This window comes from Carlito syrichta, unplaced genomic scaffold, assembly GCF_000164805.1.
Source record: "Carlito syrichta isolate Samal-C Ts95f unplaced genomic scaffold, Tarsius_syrichta-2.0.1 Scaffold301614, whole genome shotgun sequence".
NCBI lineage: Eukaryota > Metazoa > Chordata > Mammalia > Primates > Tarsiidae > Carlito > Carlito syrichta.
The window spans coordinates 72,339-87,886 of NW_007245710.1; positions in this window are offsets into that span (position 1 = coordinate 72,339).

A 15,548-nucleotide genomic window follows, 5' to 3' on the forward strand; every position below is an offset into this window, starting at 1 on the left:
GCCAGTTGGCCTTAAATTATTCTTTTTTTTTTTTTTTAAGTTTACATAGCCCTCAAAATAACTTAAAATTTATTATTTTTTTCTAATTCTACAGAGTTCTCTGATGGGTAGTCACTCTGAATTTGAACTCATTCTTTGCAATTTACAATTAAAAGATTGTTGTTCAATCAAATTTTTAAACAGTAGTGGGAATCTGCCTGGGAGGGGGCACACCTCATCAACAAGAGTACCTGCATAATCAGCATTTGTATACCTAACCCTGAACTGCACCCCACATCTTTAAAATAAAAAAGAAAGAAAGAAAGAAATGTTACAATGTAATTACCTTTGGGTGAGGGAATGCGGACAACATGGGGGAATTGAGGGGTTGGACCACTGAGATTGTGCTCAGGGGAGCTGTCCCTCCCCAAGTGGGAACTCTATGATAGGGATGAACTCTCACATTTCAATAATTAGCCTGAATGTGAATGGACTAAACGCACCACTGAAAAGACATAGAATGGCAAAATGGATAAAATATCACCAGGCAACAATATACTGCCTTCAGGAGACCCATCTCACTAGAAAGGACATGCACAGACTCAAAGTAAGAGTATGGGAAACAAATTTTCAGACAAATGGAACACAAAAGAAAGGAGGAGTTGCGATCCTAATTTCAGACAAAATATCATTTAAGCTATCAAAAGTTTAAAAAGATACAGAGAGCCACTACATAATGATAAAAGGTTCACTCCATCAACAAGAAATATCTATCCTAAACATATATGCACCCAACATAGGAGCGCCACCTTTCATAAAGCAGCTTCTAGGAAAACTAAAGAAAGATATTGACTCTAACACCGTCATAACTGGGGACTTTAATACCCCACTCACAACCCTAGACAGATCATCAGGACAAAAAATCAGCAATGAGATCCGGAACCTCAATGTGACTCTTGACCAAATGGACTTTATTGATACCTACAGAACATTCCATCCAAAGACCACAGAATACACATTCTACTCATCACCGCATGGAACGTACTCTTAAGATCGACCACATACTTGGCCATAAATCAAGCATAAGCAAATTTAAAAGGACCGAAATTTTACCATGCACCTTCTCGGACCACAGTGGAATAAAAAATTATTCTTAAACTTTTCATTTGTGTGTGTTTTAAGTGGATGCACTAGGAATTACATGTGCCTTAACTTATCACACTCTTCTTCAGATTAAATACTAATTCCTTTTTGTCTTACCTTCTTAGTAATTATTTAATTGCAAGAACAGAAATTATCATAATACTATAAGAAAGGGATTGGCAGTAGTTTGAAACTGCCAGGGAGGTGGGATAGGTAGGATTGGCAGTAGTGGGAAACTGCCGGGGGCGGGGTACAACTCATCAACTAGGGTACATGATAATAAACATTTGTATATATAACCCTGAATTTACCCAATGTCTTCAAAATTAAAAAAATAAGAACAGAAATCTACTCTAAGTAACCTAAGCAAAAGGAGATACAGGTATACTTCATAGATATAAGGTTCATCCCAACCATATAGGAATGCTTCTGTAACCAGGATGGTATTGTGTGTGTGTGTCTGTCTCTGTGTGTCTTGGTGTGCTTCACATTGTCTCTCTTTTCTACTGCTTTCCTTTATCTTCCTTCTCTACTTGCATTTGTACAAAATGGCCAGTAGGTGCTGAAGTCACACATCCAGTTACAGCTCCACTGCCCATGACCATATAACTGACTCCATATGCCAAGTTCAGATACTCAGGAGGGAGACTTGGATTTGACCATCGTGGTCCAATTAGATTTGGCCAGTGCACTCATCTCTTTCTCTAGGTTTTGTAGATGAGACAGGTTTTCTAAAAAAGGGATATGTGCCAATATATGGCATCACTAATACAGCTTTGGGGTTGCATTTAATAGTCAACCTCAAATGTTTTGGTAACTTGGTGTGTGGGTGGGTGGGTGTGTGTGTGTGTGTGTATGTGTATTTTTTTTTTTTTGCTGGGCATTTTACCATTAGAAAGCCATTTCTACCTTGAGCAATTATTGTAATACTATTAGAAAAGAATACTATTAGAAAAGAATTGTCAGTAGTGGGAAATTGCTGGGATGGGGGGTCAGGATTGGCAGTAGTGGATTCTTCTGGGAGAAGAGGGGCACACACCTCATCAACAAGAGTGCCTGCATAATGAACATTTGTATCCTTAACCCTGAATTGTACTCCATATCTTTAAAATAAAAATTTATATATATATATGAAGAAAGCCACTTCTAAAACATCAGTCACACCAGAACTCAACATTATATAGAAGGTAGAGTGCTGCGTCTTAGGGATTTCATCTTGAAATGTTCTGTACATAAAAATAAAGTGAAAACAGTTTTGTGTATTTTATACATATACTGATATTTGAAAACTGAAAATTGAAAATTTATATAAGGTAGTATGTTTTGTAAAAGGTTTGGTTCAGAAGTTGCAAGCTGGTTTTTGCAGATATGTTTTGTTTAGGTCATGTGGTAGTAAAACTTGAGTTAATTGTAATTGTTCAAAGATGGGAAATTTTATTTGGAAGTGGTCATTTCTGCCTTCATTTGAAAAAAATCATAAGCTATGGCAAGGTGGGTCCGCACTTGACCTTGGCAGCAGGTGATGAAAGCTTACCTGGTTGGCGGGGAGGACATTGTCCAGTTTGCTCCAGTTCACACCTGGGTCTCTCTATTCAGTCATGCCCTTTGCCTGTACATTCTAGGTATGGGAGTCTGCAGTCCCCATTCTCATTTCATTCTTACTGTACAGATTTGTCATTTTTAAACGATTGCTATCTGCCAGGATCTGTGCTTTATAAGTATTATTTAATCTTCACAACTGTTACTGCAACCTTGTTTTGTTTTGTTTTTTGAAGTAGGATTTATTGAGAAGACAGAAAATCTCTCACAGTGGGAGTGAACCTGAAGAGGCTGCTCATTATTGCAGTTTTATGTAAAGAAAATTTATCTCAGAAATTTAATGACAATAGTATGTGGCAGAGCTGAGGTTGATTTGAATTGCCAGGTGTTTGTCACCCAAAGACTGAGCTCTTGAGCTCTGTTTTTTACTGTCTCCAACAGTTTTACTTTGTGGTTCAGATATTTTCTTTCTTTTCTTCTCTTTTTTCTTCTTTCCTCCCTTTCTTCCTTCCCTCCTTCTCTCTGTCTTTCTCTCTTTCCCTCTCTTTCTCTCTCTTCCTTCCTTCCTTTCTTTTTCCCTTCCTTTCTTTCTTTCCCTTCCCTCCCCTTCCTTCCCCTTCCTCCCTTTCCCTCCCATCACATTACTGCCACTATCATAATTTAAGTCTGAACAATGGCCAGGTACAGTGGCCCATGCCTGTAATTTCAGCACTGCAAGAGTTCAAGGCAGAAGGATAGCTTGAGCCCAGGCTTTCAAGAACAGCCTGGACAACATAGCAAGACTTTGTGTCTACCAAAAAAAAAGGAAAAAGCTTGGTGTGGTGGTATGCACCTGTAATGTCAGCTATCCAAAAACAGAGGCAAGAGGATTGCTTGAGCCCAGGATTTCAAGGCTGCAGTGAACTATGATCTACCCAGCCTGGGCAACAGAGTGAGACACTGTTTCTTTAAAAAAAAAAATGAAAGAAAAAAGCCTGAACAACCATAGTCTTTTCCTCCAGTTTTCTTTTAGTATATATAGAGAAATCTATATATACTAAATCTATATATAGTTTTCTTTTAGTATATATAGAAAAATCTAAAACAAATACATATATAAAGATCATCATAATCACCAGACATTACTACTGGTAACACTTTTCTTCCAATCCCCCTGAAATATGTGGCCATTCTGTCATTCTCTCTCTCTCTCTCTCTCTCTCTCTCTCTCTCTAATATATATATATAATTTAATAGTATATTTATAATTTATGATATATATAATATTTTTGCCATAGCATTCTACACACATGTATTCAAAATACATTCTACGGTATTTTAAAAGCTGATTTCCATAGGGTTGTAATATTCTGCAAGCTGTTAAAGGTGTACCACAAATAATTTTCCAGGTCAAGAAAGTTTGGGCCAGACATGGTGGCTCATACCTGTAATCCCAGAACTTCAGGAGACAGAGGCAAGAGCATTGCTTGAGCCTAGGAGCTTGAGACCAGCCTGGGCAACACAGCGAGACCTCTTCTCTACAAAAAAAATTAGTTGGGCATTGTGGTGCATGCCTGTAGTCCCAACTACTCAGGAGGCTGAGATGGGAAGATCACCTGAACCCAGGAGGTCGAGACTATGGGAGTTGTGATCATGCTACTACACTCCAACCTGTGTGACACAATGAGACCCCAACACCCACAAACATACACACATTCACTCAAAACCTGTGTGGAAAATGCTGTATTTGTTTCCTTTTTTTGACTTTTGAGTGTTTTTTGTTTTACTGTGATAAGTGATGTGATCAATATATTTATATGTAAATTTTTGTGCACAGTACTTTCTTACTAAAGGTCCATATAATTGTGTCAAAGGATGTGAACATTTGCAAAAGTCTCTTAATAATAAATATACACAGATACCTATATGCATATATATTTACATAATTTCCAAATTAAGATCACACTTACTATTTTGTACCTGTTTTCTAATGTAGAATATATATTATGCATATTCTTCCATGTTGTAAATGTTCTTAATAACACCTGAAGAAAAATATTTGGACACTTCTGGTTATATCCCTTGTCTATTTGTAAAATATATTTTTATTTTACCTCATTGTGGGTGGCCAACCTTTTGAGTTCCTTCTTAGCAAAAAGTGTTTGGGTAAGTAAGCACTTAAGAGCAGATCAGTGGCTTTTAGCTCTAGTGGTGAGAACTTTTCTCAGGGTTTGCAGTTTTAGGGGGCCTTTCTCATTCAAGTTGAACCACTTGAAAGAAAAAAAGGAGTCAGGGAGATGGAGACCCAAATAATTACCAGTCTTTTCACTGAGAAAAAGCTGGATTCTGTGCAATGAATGTTGGGTTTCCTGTAGTCTCTGTTCTTTAAGCTTTGACCCTGCCCACTGAGGGAAGGACTGTGTCTGCTGAGCATGACCCCTGGACCACTGCTTTCTTTTGTTAGTGTCCCTTTCATTTGTTGGGAGCCGGCCATGGAGACCCACTGAGCATTAGGGATCAGGAAGGGCCGTGGACCCCAAGACCACTAGGTTGTGTTCAGGAGCTGTTGACCCCATTTTCCTCCTCCTTTTACCATGCAGCGTGAGTAACCTAAAGGAACTCTGCTGATCTAAGCTGAAGGCTCTGTGACTGTGACAGGCATGGCTCACTCTAGAAACCCATTGTCCTGTTTCCCATAAACTGTGGTTTCAGCTTAGGTATTAGATATAATTCAAATTCAGGTCACATTTGGGAACCTTTTATATGGTGCAAGCTTCTTTATAAAATTTAAAAGTATATTTGTAGAATTAGTATATACTTATGGAGAGCTGTTTTCAGCTTTTCAATGGTATAGATGACTATCTAGAGTTATCAGAAATGGCCCAGCACAAAGTTTGGGCTGGGCCACATTCCTGAGGGTCCAGCACGTGCTTTGGACTGGGCTGCATTCTTTTAGGCTGGTTTTAGCTACAGTTAGTGTAGGGTTTTTCTACCTATTATAGAAATTGAATTTATTTTGTTCATAGAAAGTATTGTAGAATAGGTCATGCTAACGTCAGGGAATCATGTTAGTTCAAGCATGACCAATCATGATATTTTGAATACAGTTAACTTTAGAAATTTCATTGTCTCCATTTTCTACTTTTGTGGTTTTGGCATTAGTACATTTATAGTTTATATTTGAGTTTTATTTTTAGAAGCTTTGTTGCTGATGACCAGCTTTATATATTAGGATTAGGAATTAGAAAGTTTCATAGAAATTAGGATAGATATATAGGACTTTAGAATAGCCATTTTGTTAAGAGATTGTAGTCTATTGTTCCAAAAGATGGCCCACCGTGAACCTTGGACTGGGCCACATCCTGTAGAGCCCAGCGTGATCTTTGGAATGGGCCACATTCTTTAGGAATTGGTTTAAGCTGTAATTAAGAGCTTCCGTAGCATTGTGCAAGTAGTATTAGCATAGAATAGAAAGGTAATAAGATTTAAGTTAGTCATCATGGGTGTTGTGTGCGCATGGGCTTTAGAAGTTATTGATTATCAGAACATCATGATGCTAGTAGGGATTGTTGCACTGCTTTCGAAGAGCATTAACTAGCAAAGGGAACAATAAGACAATCTTGGGGTTTGCCCTTCCTCATACCTGAGAAAACATCTGGTGGGTGGGGGACGACCTCCTGTACCTGGCTTTGTGTTCACGTGAAAGACTTGTGAGACTGTGTAAAATTTGGGGATAAATACCTGCTGTAACTTCCAATAAAACAGCTTCTGCTCATTTCACTGAACAGTTGTCCACTTTCTTTCTTTCTTTTTCTTCCTCTTTCTATCTATCCCTCCATCTTTCTTTTAATATCTATCCCTACTACAGAATCAGCTTCTGCGCTAGACAGAGTCCAGTCTCTTTCTTTCTCCCCCCTTTCTCTTTCTTTCTCCAGAATAATCGCCGACGCTGCCACACCTTCCAAGGGACCTCCTAAATCTCCCCAAAACTTGCAGGGGCTGGCCCCCCACATTCATTCTTTCTGCGGGGTCCCTTGCTTCTGGATGGCATCCTATGTGAAAAGGGCAGTTCATCCATTTTAGTGACGCAGCCTTGTGAGTTCTGCCCTTACACTGGGGACTCCCAACAGCAGAAGACTGATTGGAGCAGGACCCTGTAGTCTACTTAGCTGGTGCTTAATAGGGAAAGTGGATGTTTTTTAAATCAGATTCCCGGACTCTCTGATTCTGTCATCTGTACTCTGTTTTCCTCAGTTTTGTTGGAGGCCTGTGAGCTGCACTTTGTATCACCTTCAGATGTGCCTGTTTTAGATTTCCTAGCATCCCAACTCACCAGTACAGCCATATTGGAGTCTTAATGACATTCACTATTCTTACATGTTCTCCCCTGTTTTGGATCTAGGAACCTAATGGAATGATCCTTCTGTGGGTTCTTTTGGGGTAGTGGATGGCCCAGTTCTACTTGGAATGTCTCTGCCCTCTCCCACCTTATCTTTTAGAACATAAGAACTCATTTCTAATCCCAATGCTGAGATTGTAGGCCCCAAAGTCCTTCTCTTGTGATAGCCTTCTTTTTAAATTGTATTCCAGCCTAGGAAAAATACTTCCAATCTGAGTTTGGAAGGTGCTCCCTCTTGTGATTTCCTAACTTCTAACCCTCAGTACCAGGCTGTTTCGTCTACAATGAGTGGGGACATTCTCAAGATCCCATGGCTACTGATATTCCTAAGTGCCACTGCTAATGCTTCATCAGCTCATAAATGGTCTGGCCAGGGGTCCTTCCTTAGTGTGACCCTGCACATTGAGCACCGGCTCAATGTACCCTGTCTTGGAACTAACCAAGTCATGAGGATACTCCATCAATAGTGGCAAAATTTCAAACCCACTCAGGATTGAAATGATTATCAGTTTCCAGGTGTAAGAGCTGTGTCTAATCACTGAATTCATAGTCAGAATTGGCTTTAATAAGCATCTTTGATTCTTCTTTATCCTCTCACAATATGGTTACAAATAGAGCTGGCTGTGCTTTTTGTCCAAATTATAAGCTACTTGACACTGCCAGTAGTTACTGATCTTCCCCTCATATTTTACTTTTTCTTTTCTTTTTTTTGAGTTTGAGTCTCACTCTGTTGCCCAGACTGGAGTGCAGTGGCATGCTCCTGGCCACTGCAGCCTCGACCTGCTGGGCTCCGGTGATCCTTGCACCTCAGCCTTCCAAGTAGCTGGAACTACAGGCGCGCACTACCACGCCCAGCTAATTTTTGATGTAGTGTAGAGACGAGGTCTCGCCAAGTTGTCCGGGTGGGTCTCAAATCCGTGGGCTCAGGCAATCCACTCGCCTCGGCTTCCCAAAGTGCTTGCTTTGCTTTGCTTGAGAGATGGAGTGTAAAGTTTTGGATGAGGTACAAACATACTCATGCCCTGAATATACAGCCCTCCTGCCTAGACCACAGGTTGTTGTGATTGTTACATGGAGGGTAGCTATTTCTCTAAGAACAGAATCCTCTGGGCATCGTTGTTGCTTTTGACTCGCCCTTGTAAAATCTTCCTCACTGAGGAGTCAGGGTGGCACAACTATATCTAGACATTCAGTCACCCACTCTTGTACCAGGTTTTCAGTACTCCCTAGTAGTTGACAGTTTGGACCTTAAGTCATCTCTCTACTGCTGTGCACCTGTGAGGCCTATTCCACAGGACTCTTCTCTCTTTCATGTGTTGAGGTTAGGTCAGTCGTTGTAATATCATAGATCTTTTAATCTCAGGTACCATCTATTTAAAAGTGTATCCCAATTTCAGACATTAAGCTTAACAATGTATGTTTTGGAATTGATGACATATATAGTAGGAGCGTTGGCACAAGGTAGAAATTAAAAGATTAAAGAGCTTCTCAGGACTTGCTAAGGCCAAAGCTTGTGCTCCATTCCTGACTCAAGTAGTTCCCCTGCCACCTGTATTGTGGCCCATACGGATTCACTGCAGAACCTTGCCGGTCTAGGTCATGCCCAAGTTCACTTGGCTCTGTCCCAGTCTACTGCTTTCCCCTTAAGATACTTAATTCCCCAGTGTGGCCCTGTTATCTCATCCAGTATTTTTTCACTTTTATTCAATCTAGCCCTTTGAATGCCCTCTCCTTCCCCCTCTCTAACCCCTGGTTAATTCTTGATAGTGCTTTATGATGTAGAGAGTATCCACATGATGACAAGTTTTGTTGCATGAAGTTTCTTTGTTGGCTTCAATTATCTTTAGAATATTGCTGGTGAGTTCCAGAAGCTATGATACAGAACTGTCCATACCCATTCATCAGCTTTCCTGTGTGAATTTAATTCTGTTTAAGCATGTATCTTTCAGTGGTGAAACCCAAAGCCATTTACTAAATGTGGATCTCTAAAGTCTGTGATTTAAGACCCTCTTTTGCTGAAATCTCTGCATATGTCATTATTCTGGGAGCAGTTAAGACTGAGACATATTTAGTATTCTGCTATCAAGTGTAAGCTTCTGGCCAGGTGTGGTGGCTCATGCCTATAATCCTAGCACTTTGGGAGGCTGAACTGAGAGGATTGCCTGAGCCCACAGGTTCGAGGCTAACCTGGGCTACTTGGTGAGACCTCATCTCTACAATAAATCAAAAAATTAGCTGGGCATGGTGGCACATACCTGTAGTTCCAGCTACTTAGAAGGTTGAGGTGAAAGGATCAACTGAGCCCAGCAGGTCTAGACCGCGGTGGCCATGAGCATGCCCCTGCACTCTAGCCTGGGCGACAGTGTGAGACTCCAACTCAAAAAAAACAAAAAACAAAAAGCTTAAAAGTATTGCTGGGCAAATCAACTACCCATAGGCTTTTGATCTTTTCCTCAGACCATGAATACTTTTGTCTTCTCTCCTGTAAAGGCCTATGTAGGTGCTTCTGTGGTAAAATACAGGGGGTGTTGGATAGTTTTTAGAGTGTTTAAATTTAACCTCCATCTCAAATATTTAAGACTGTTTATCTTCCAGTCTATTATTGTGATTCTTGAGCATAGTGTTTCAAAAGCATTTTTTTCCTTAATACAGTGTCCTAACAAATCCAAATGTTTTAGGGAGGCCAGAACCGAACATTTCTTTTACTGCTATGCTTTCAGTCCAGGAAAGGAAGCCATTAATGCATTCTTGGAAGTTATGTGCAAAAAGTAAACATGGTCTATTAGAAAACATTCTGCCTGGGATTTTAAAATGGACTCTCATGTAAAGTCAGGTCAAGTGAGCTGGCATGAGAAGAGTTTAAAAATTTACTGTTTTAGGGAACTCTATCATAAAGTAGAAGAGAACCATACTTCCATAGTGATTTATGGAGGAAAATGCCTAGGAAGCTGCCATTATATTTATCAGTGAAATATGTGTGTATGAGTCCATTTTGCCTTGCTATAAAGAAATACCTGAGGCTGGCTAAGTTGTAGAGGAAAGGGGGTTGATTTTGGCTCCTGGTTCTTCATGGCACCAGCATCTGCTGGGCTTCTCATGAGGCCTTGGGAAACTCACAGTCATGGATGAAAGAGAGGGAGCAGACGGGGTACATGTCAAGAGTAGGAGCAAGAAAGACATGAGGAAGTGCCAGGCGCTTTTAAACTACCAGCTCTCACGTGAATTCATACAGCGAGAACTCACTTCTTACCTCAAGAAGGGCATCTAGCTATTCCTGAGGGATCCACCCCATGATTAATCACCCCCCAGTGGGCCCCACCTCCAACACTGGGCATCACATTTCAACATGAGATTTGGAAGGGACAGCAATCCAAACCGTATCAACATACATAGGTTACTACTCATTATAGTATGATAAGTAATGTTGTAAGACTCTGGCCTAAAGTGAGATTTTGACATGGGTTCTTTTTGTGGAAAGAAGAACTGGCATTAGTGTTGTCTGTCAAAAATATCAGTCGATTGTTTCACTTATCTATATTCCTCATATGTTTGTTTAGTGCTTCAGTGTACCCAAGCACTGTGCTAGGCCCTGGGGATACAGGGATGACAAGAGAGACACGTTCCCTGCCTTCATGGGCTACTACCTCAGTGTATGAGTTTGAGTGATCTCAACTAGGTACTTAAGTGTTTTCAGAAAAATACTTCAGTATGCTTTAATTTGCTAATTTAAAAATCTTGAGCTTTAGGAGACTGAGATGGGAGGATCACTTGAGACCAGGAGTTCGAGACTGTCCTGAGCAACATAGTGAGACCCCATCTCTACCAAAAAAACCCAAAAATTTAACCAAGTGTGGTAGAGTACACCTGGAGCTCCAGCTACTTGGGAGGCTGAAGTGGGAGGATCACTTGAGCTTGGGAGTTTGAAGCTGTAGTGAGCTATGACTGCCACTGTACTCCAGCTTGGATGATAGAGTGAGGCCCTGCCTCATAATAAATAAACTAATCAAACAAATCAATAAATAAATGTATTTTATTGATTACACATATATCATAGTATAAAACCAAATTTTACTAATGTAAATAACTACCTTCTGCCCACCCTTCTTAGTTCTGTTCCTGAGAGGCAATCATTTTCTGTCCTTCTATTGGCTTCCTAGGGCAGCCTTAACAAATTACAACAAACGGAGTGGCTTAAGACCACAGAAGTGTATTCTGCCTCAGTTCCAGAGGCTAGAGGTCCGAAATCAGGGTGTGCCATGCTCTCTCTTAAGGCTCTCTGGGAGATTGTGTTCCTCGTCTCTTCCACCTCTGGTCACTCCAGATGTTTGTGGCCTTTGGCTGCATCTCTCTCTGCTCTGTCTCCACCTCACCTTCCCCTCTTTGTATGTCTGATTTAGAAACAACTGTCATTGCATTTAGGGTCCATCTGGATAATCCAAGATGATCTTCTCGGGAGTTTTTTCATATAATTTCGTCTGCAATGACCCTTTCCCCTAATTTAGTTCTGAAGGTAGGATGTGGACACTTTGTGGGGGGCACCACTCATATGCTGGCATTTCTTGAAAAATCATTTGGAGGCACTGTTTACTCTCTGTTAGAATAGATAACTATTTGGCTCTCTTAAGCCCTCTTGTTGTCCCCCAGTCTTTCTAATTGAGATACATCATGATTTTTTGGCAAAACAATAATGGTTGTTTATATTACAACTATGTTTATTCTTTTCTGTGGAGTTAATTTATATTCTATGGTATTTTCCTGTCTTGTGTGATTCCCCCCACTGCCACAGTTAATAATTCTATCTTGTTTTTTGTTCCAGTTTCTTATGTAGATATTCTTACTATTTTCTTAAGTGTCCATCAGAGAAAAATTTCTGTTAATTTTCTTTTTGTGCATGTGTGAGAAAGTAGAATTTATTAAGAGGACAGAAAAGCTCCCACAGTGGGAAGGGAGTTGAGGGGTTTGTCCTATTAATTTTCAAATGTTCTCATCCATGAGATTTAACAGTACTGTCATCTCTGGGTTTACTGCTCACTTTCCTCCTGGGATTTGTACTGGTCATCTCTGGGTCTACTGCTCACTTTCCTCCTGGGATTTCCTGTCACATTTTTATTCCATTCTACCCCGTGTCCTGGATCTCATAGTTGCTACCTTTTTAAGGGAAAACGGTTTAGAGACTCTGCATGCCTGAAAATACCTTTATTGTCCCTTACTTTTATCTGACAGCTTGGCTGAGCATAGAGTATTAGATTTCATTTTCCCACAGAATTGTAAAGGCATTTATATATTCATTTATTTAGTAATGCCCTTCCCCTAGAACCCAGCCATGAGGGTCCCAGGGAGAGCAGACAAGGCATTTCTTCATTGTCTTCTAGTACACAGAGTCATTGTTGAAGTCTGATGCCCTTCTGATTTTCATTCTTTGTGTGATATTTGTTGTTTTACTTCTGGAAGCACTGAGGATCCTCTCTTGTCTCTGATGTTCTGAAAATGTGTGATATGCCTTCATGTAAGGTCACTTTTAATTCATTCTGTGTGGGTTCTATCATTCTGGAAATTGGTAAATTTTAGTTCTTGTATTGCTGGTGTCTTCTGCCCCCTATTTTTCTAGAATTCTGTAACTTGGATATGAACTTTCTGACTACTCATTTTTTTTTTTTTTTTTTGGCTAATCTGAAAGAGTTGTCTTCTAGTCCTTCTACAGAGATTTTTGCTATGGCTTCCATGTTTCTGATTTCCACAAGCCCTTTCTTGATTTTTTTAAAAACATGGTTTCTTGTTTTATGGATGTAATATCTTTTAGATTTATGAGGACATTACAGCTCTTTTGAGAACGTTGTTTATCTGTATTATCTCTGGTCATAGTTCTTATTTTCTGTGTTGGAAGCTTTCTTTGAATGTTATAATCCTTTATTATTTGTTTATATTTAGGAATGACCACCTTACCACCCCAAGAAAGCACCAAAAATCTAAATAAAAATGAGACGTTTGGATAGAGCATATTTATTCATAAACTCCACTTTTTTCTTTTATGCTTCATAGAAAAATAAGATAATTAAACTGATTGCTGAATTTTTTAAAGAAGTTTAGAATGCAGTCATCCCTTGATTTCCATGGGGGATTGGTTCTAGGACCCCTCTCGAATACCAAAAATCTTTGGATGCTCAAGTTCCTTATATAAAATAATGTCACAGTTGTATATAACCCACACACATCTTCCTATATACTTTAAATCAATCCCAGATTACTTACAATATCTAAGACTATACTATGTAAACAGTTGTTATACTGCATTTTAACAGCTGTTTTTTGTTAACAATATAGTTTTTTTTTTTTCCCTGAATATTTTATATTTGTGACTGCAGAATACAGAAGGTCAACTTAATGGCAAAGATGATGGAGAAATGTGATATCTTTAAGAGAGATTTAGGGGACAGACTTTCATAAGAAAAAGAGATTCCACCTATACTTAGGTTATTGTGACCCCAGCATAAGAGATGTGCACAAGATGGGCTTGGGGTCTAAAAGCAGTGGCTAGTTTTTAGGAGTTAAGGAGTGAGTGAAATGTAAGAAGTGGTGGCATAGAACTTTTTCTCTTGAGGTTCTCCTTTCTTTCTATTCTTTTCTTTCTATTTTTTTTTCCCCAGGGGTCTCACTCTGTTGCAAGCTGGAGTGCAGTAGCACGATCACATTTTATAACAGCCTTGACCTCCTGGGCTCAGGTGATTCTTTTGCCACAGACTCCTGGGTAGCCGGGACTACAGGCACATGCCAGCATGCCTGGCTAATTTTTTTATTTTTTATTTTTTGTAGTGACAAAGTCTTGCTCTGTTGCCTAGGTTGGCCTTGAACTCCTAGGCTCAGCAGTCCTCTTGCCTCAACCTCTCAAAGTGCTAGGATTACAGGTGTGAGCCACCATGCCTGGCCTCAATTTTGTTACTATAGAATTTCAATTAAAAATGTGTTGTTTGGCCAATAACATGATAGAAGGCTATAGGGAATCCAACACTTGGCTAAAGCAATATCATTTCCCTCTCCCATCACTGCCTCTAGATTTTTCACCCCTCCCCCCTTTTTTTTGAGTTGGAGTTTCATTTTATCACCTAGGCTAGAGTGCAGTGGCATGCTTATGGCTACCACAGCCTCACCCTACTGCTCAGGTGATCCTTATGCCTCAGTCTTCCAAGTAGCTGGAACCACAGGCATGCACCACTACGCCCAGCTTTTTTTTTTTTAATTGTAGAGATGAGGTCTAGCCCAGTTGCCCATGCTGATCTCGAACCCCTAGGCTCAGGCAATCCTCTCGCTTCCACTTCCCAAAGTGCTGGGATTACACGTGTGAGCCATGTACCTGGCCGAGTTTTCTACTCTTAAAATGGCTTCTATATCCTAATGTGGTTTTTTATTTAAAAAGTATAGTATTTTAAATTTGTATATAATCAAACCTTTTTGCCATTTTTCTTTAAACTTCTTTTTCTTTTTTCTTTCTTTCTTTTTTTTTTTTTGAGTTGGAGGTCTCACTCTGTTGCCCAAGCTGAGGGTAGTGGCATGATCACATTGAGGCTCACAGCAGCTTCTACCTCCTGGGCTCAGGCAATCCTTCCACCTCAGCATCCTGAGTAGCTGGGACTACAGGCATGTGCCACTATGTGTAGCTAATTTTTTTTTCTTCTGTTTTTTTTTTTTTTTTTTTTGAGAGGAGTTTTTGCTACATTGCTCAAGTTGGTCTTGAACTCCTGGGCTCAAGTAATCTGCCAACCCTGGCCTCCCAAAGTGCTGGGATTACAGGTGTGAGTAACTGCACCCAACCACAGTTTTCTTTTTAATAAAAAAAAACTTTCTTACCCCCAAAATTATGTTTCCTATTTAAATCTTTATCTTTTACTGTAATATAAGCTCAGAAGAGCCAAGTCCTACTTTAGGTTTGCTTACAATTTTGTTAGGCAGTTATTTTAATGACATTTATTGAAAAATATGTTTCTCCACTGATGCGAAATGTCACCTTTATAATTTGCAGGCTGAGTATACCTTATCTGAAATGCTCAAGACCAGAAGTGTTTCAGATTTGGTTTTTTGGATTTGGGAATATTCATATTATACTTACTTGAGCATCTTTAATCTGAAAATCTGCCATCCAGAATGCTTCAATGAGTGTCATGCTGGTGCTCAAAAGTTTTAGATTTTGAAGAATTTCAGATTTCTGGATGAGAGATGCTCATCCTGTACTGAATTCTTACATATAATTGAGTGTGTTTCTGCAACTAATAATACTATTTTTAAAAACCGATTTCTGGTCCAAACAGTTCAGGGTTCAAGAATAAAAAGAAAGTCGGGCTCGGTGGCTCAGCCTGTAATCCCGTGCTTTGGGAGGCTGAGGTGAGTGAATTGCCTGAGCTCGTGGGTTTGAGACCCGCCTGGGCAACTCGGCAAGACCTCATCTCTACAATTAAAAAAAAAAATCAGCCAGGCATGGTAGCACGTGCCTGTAATTCCAACTACTCGGAAGGCTGAG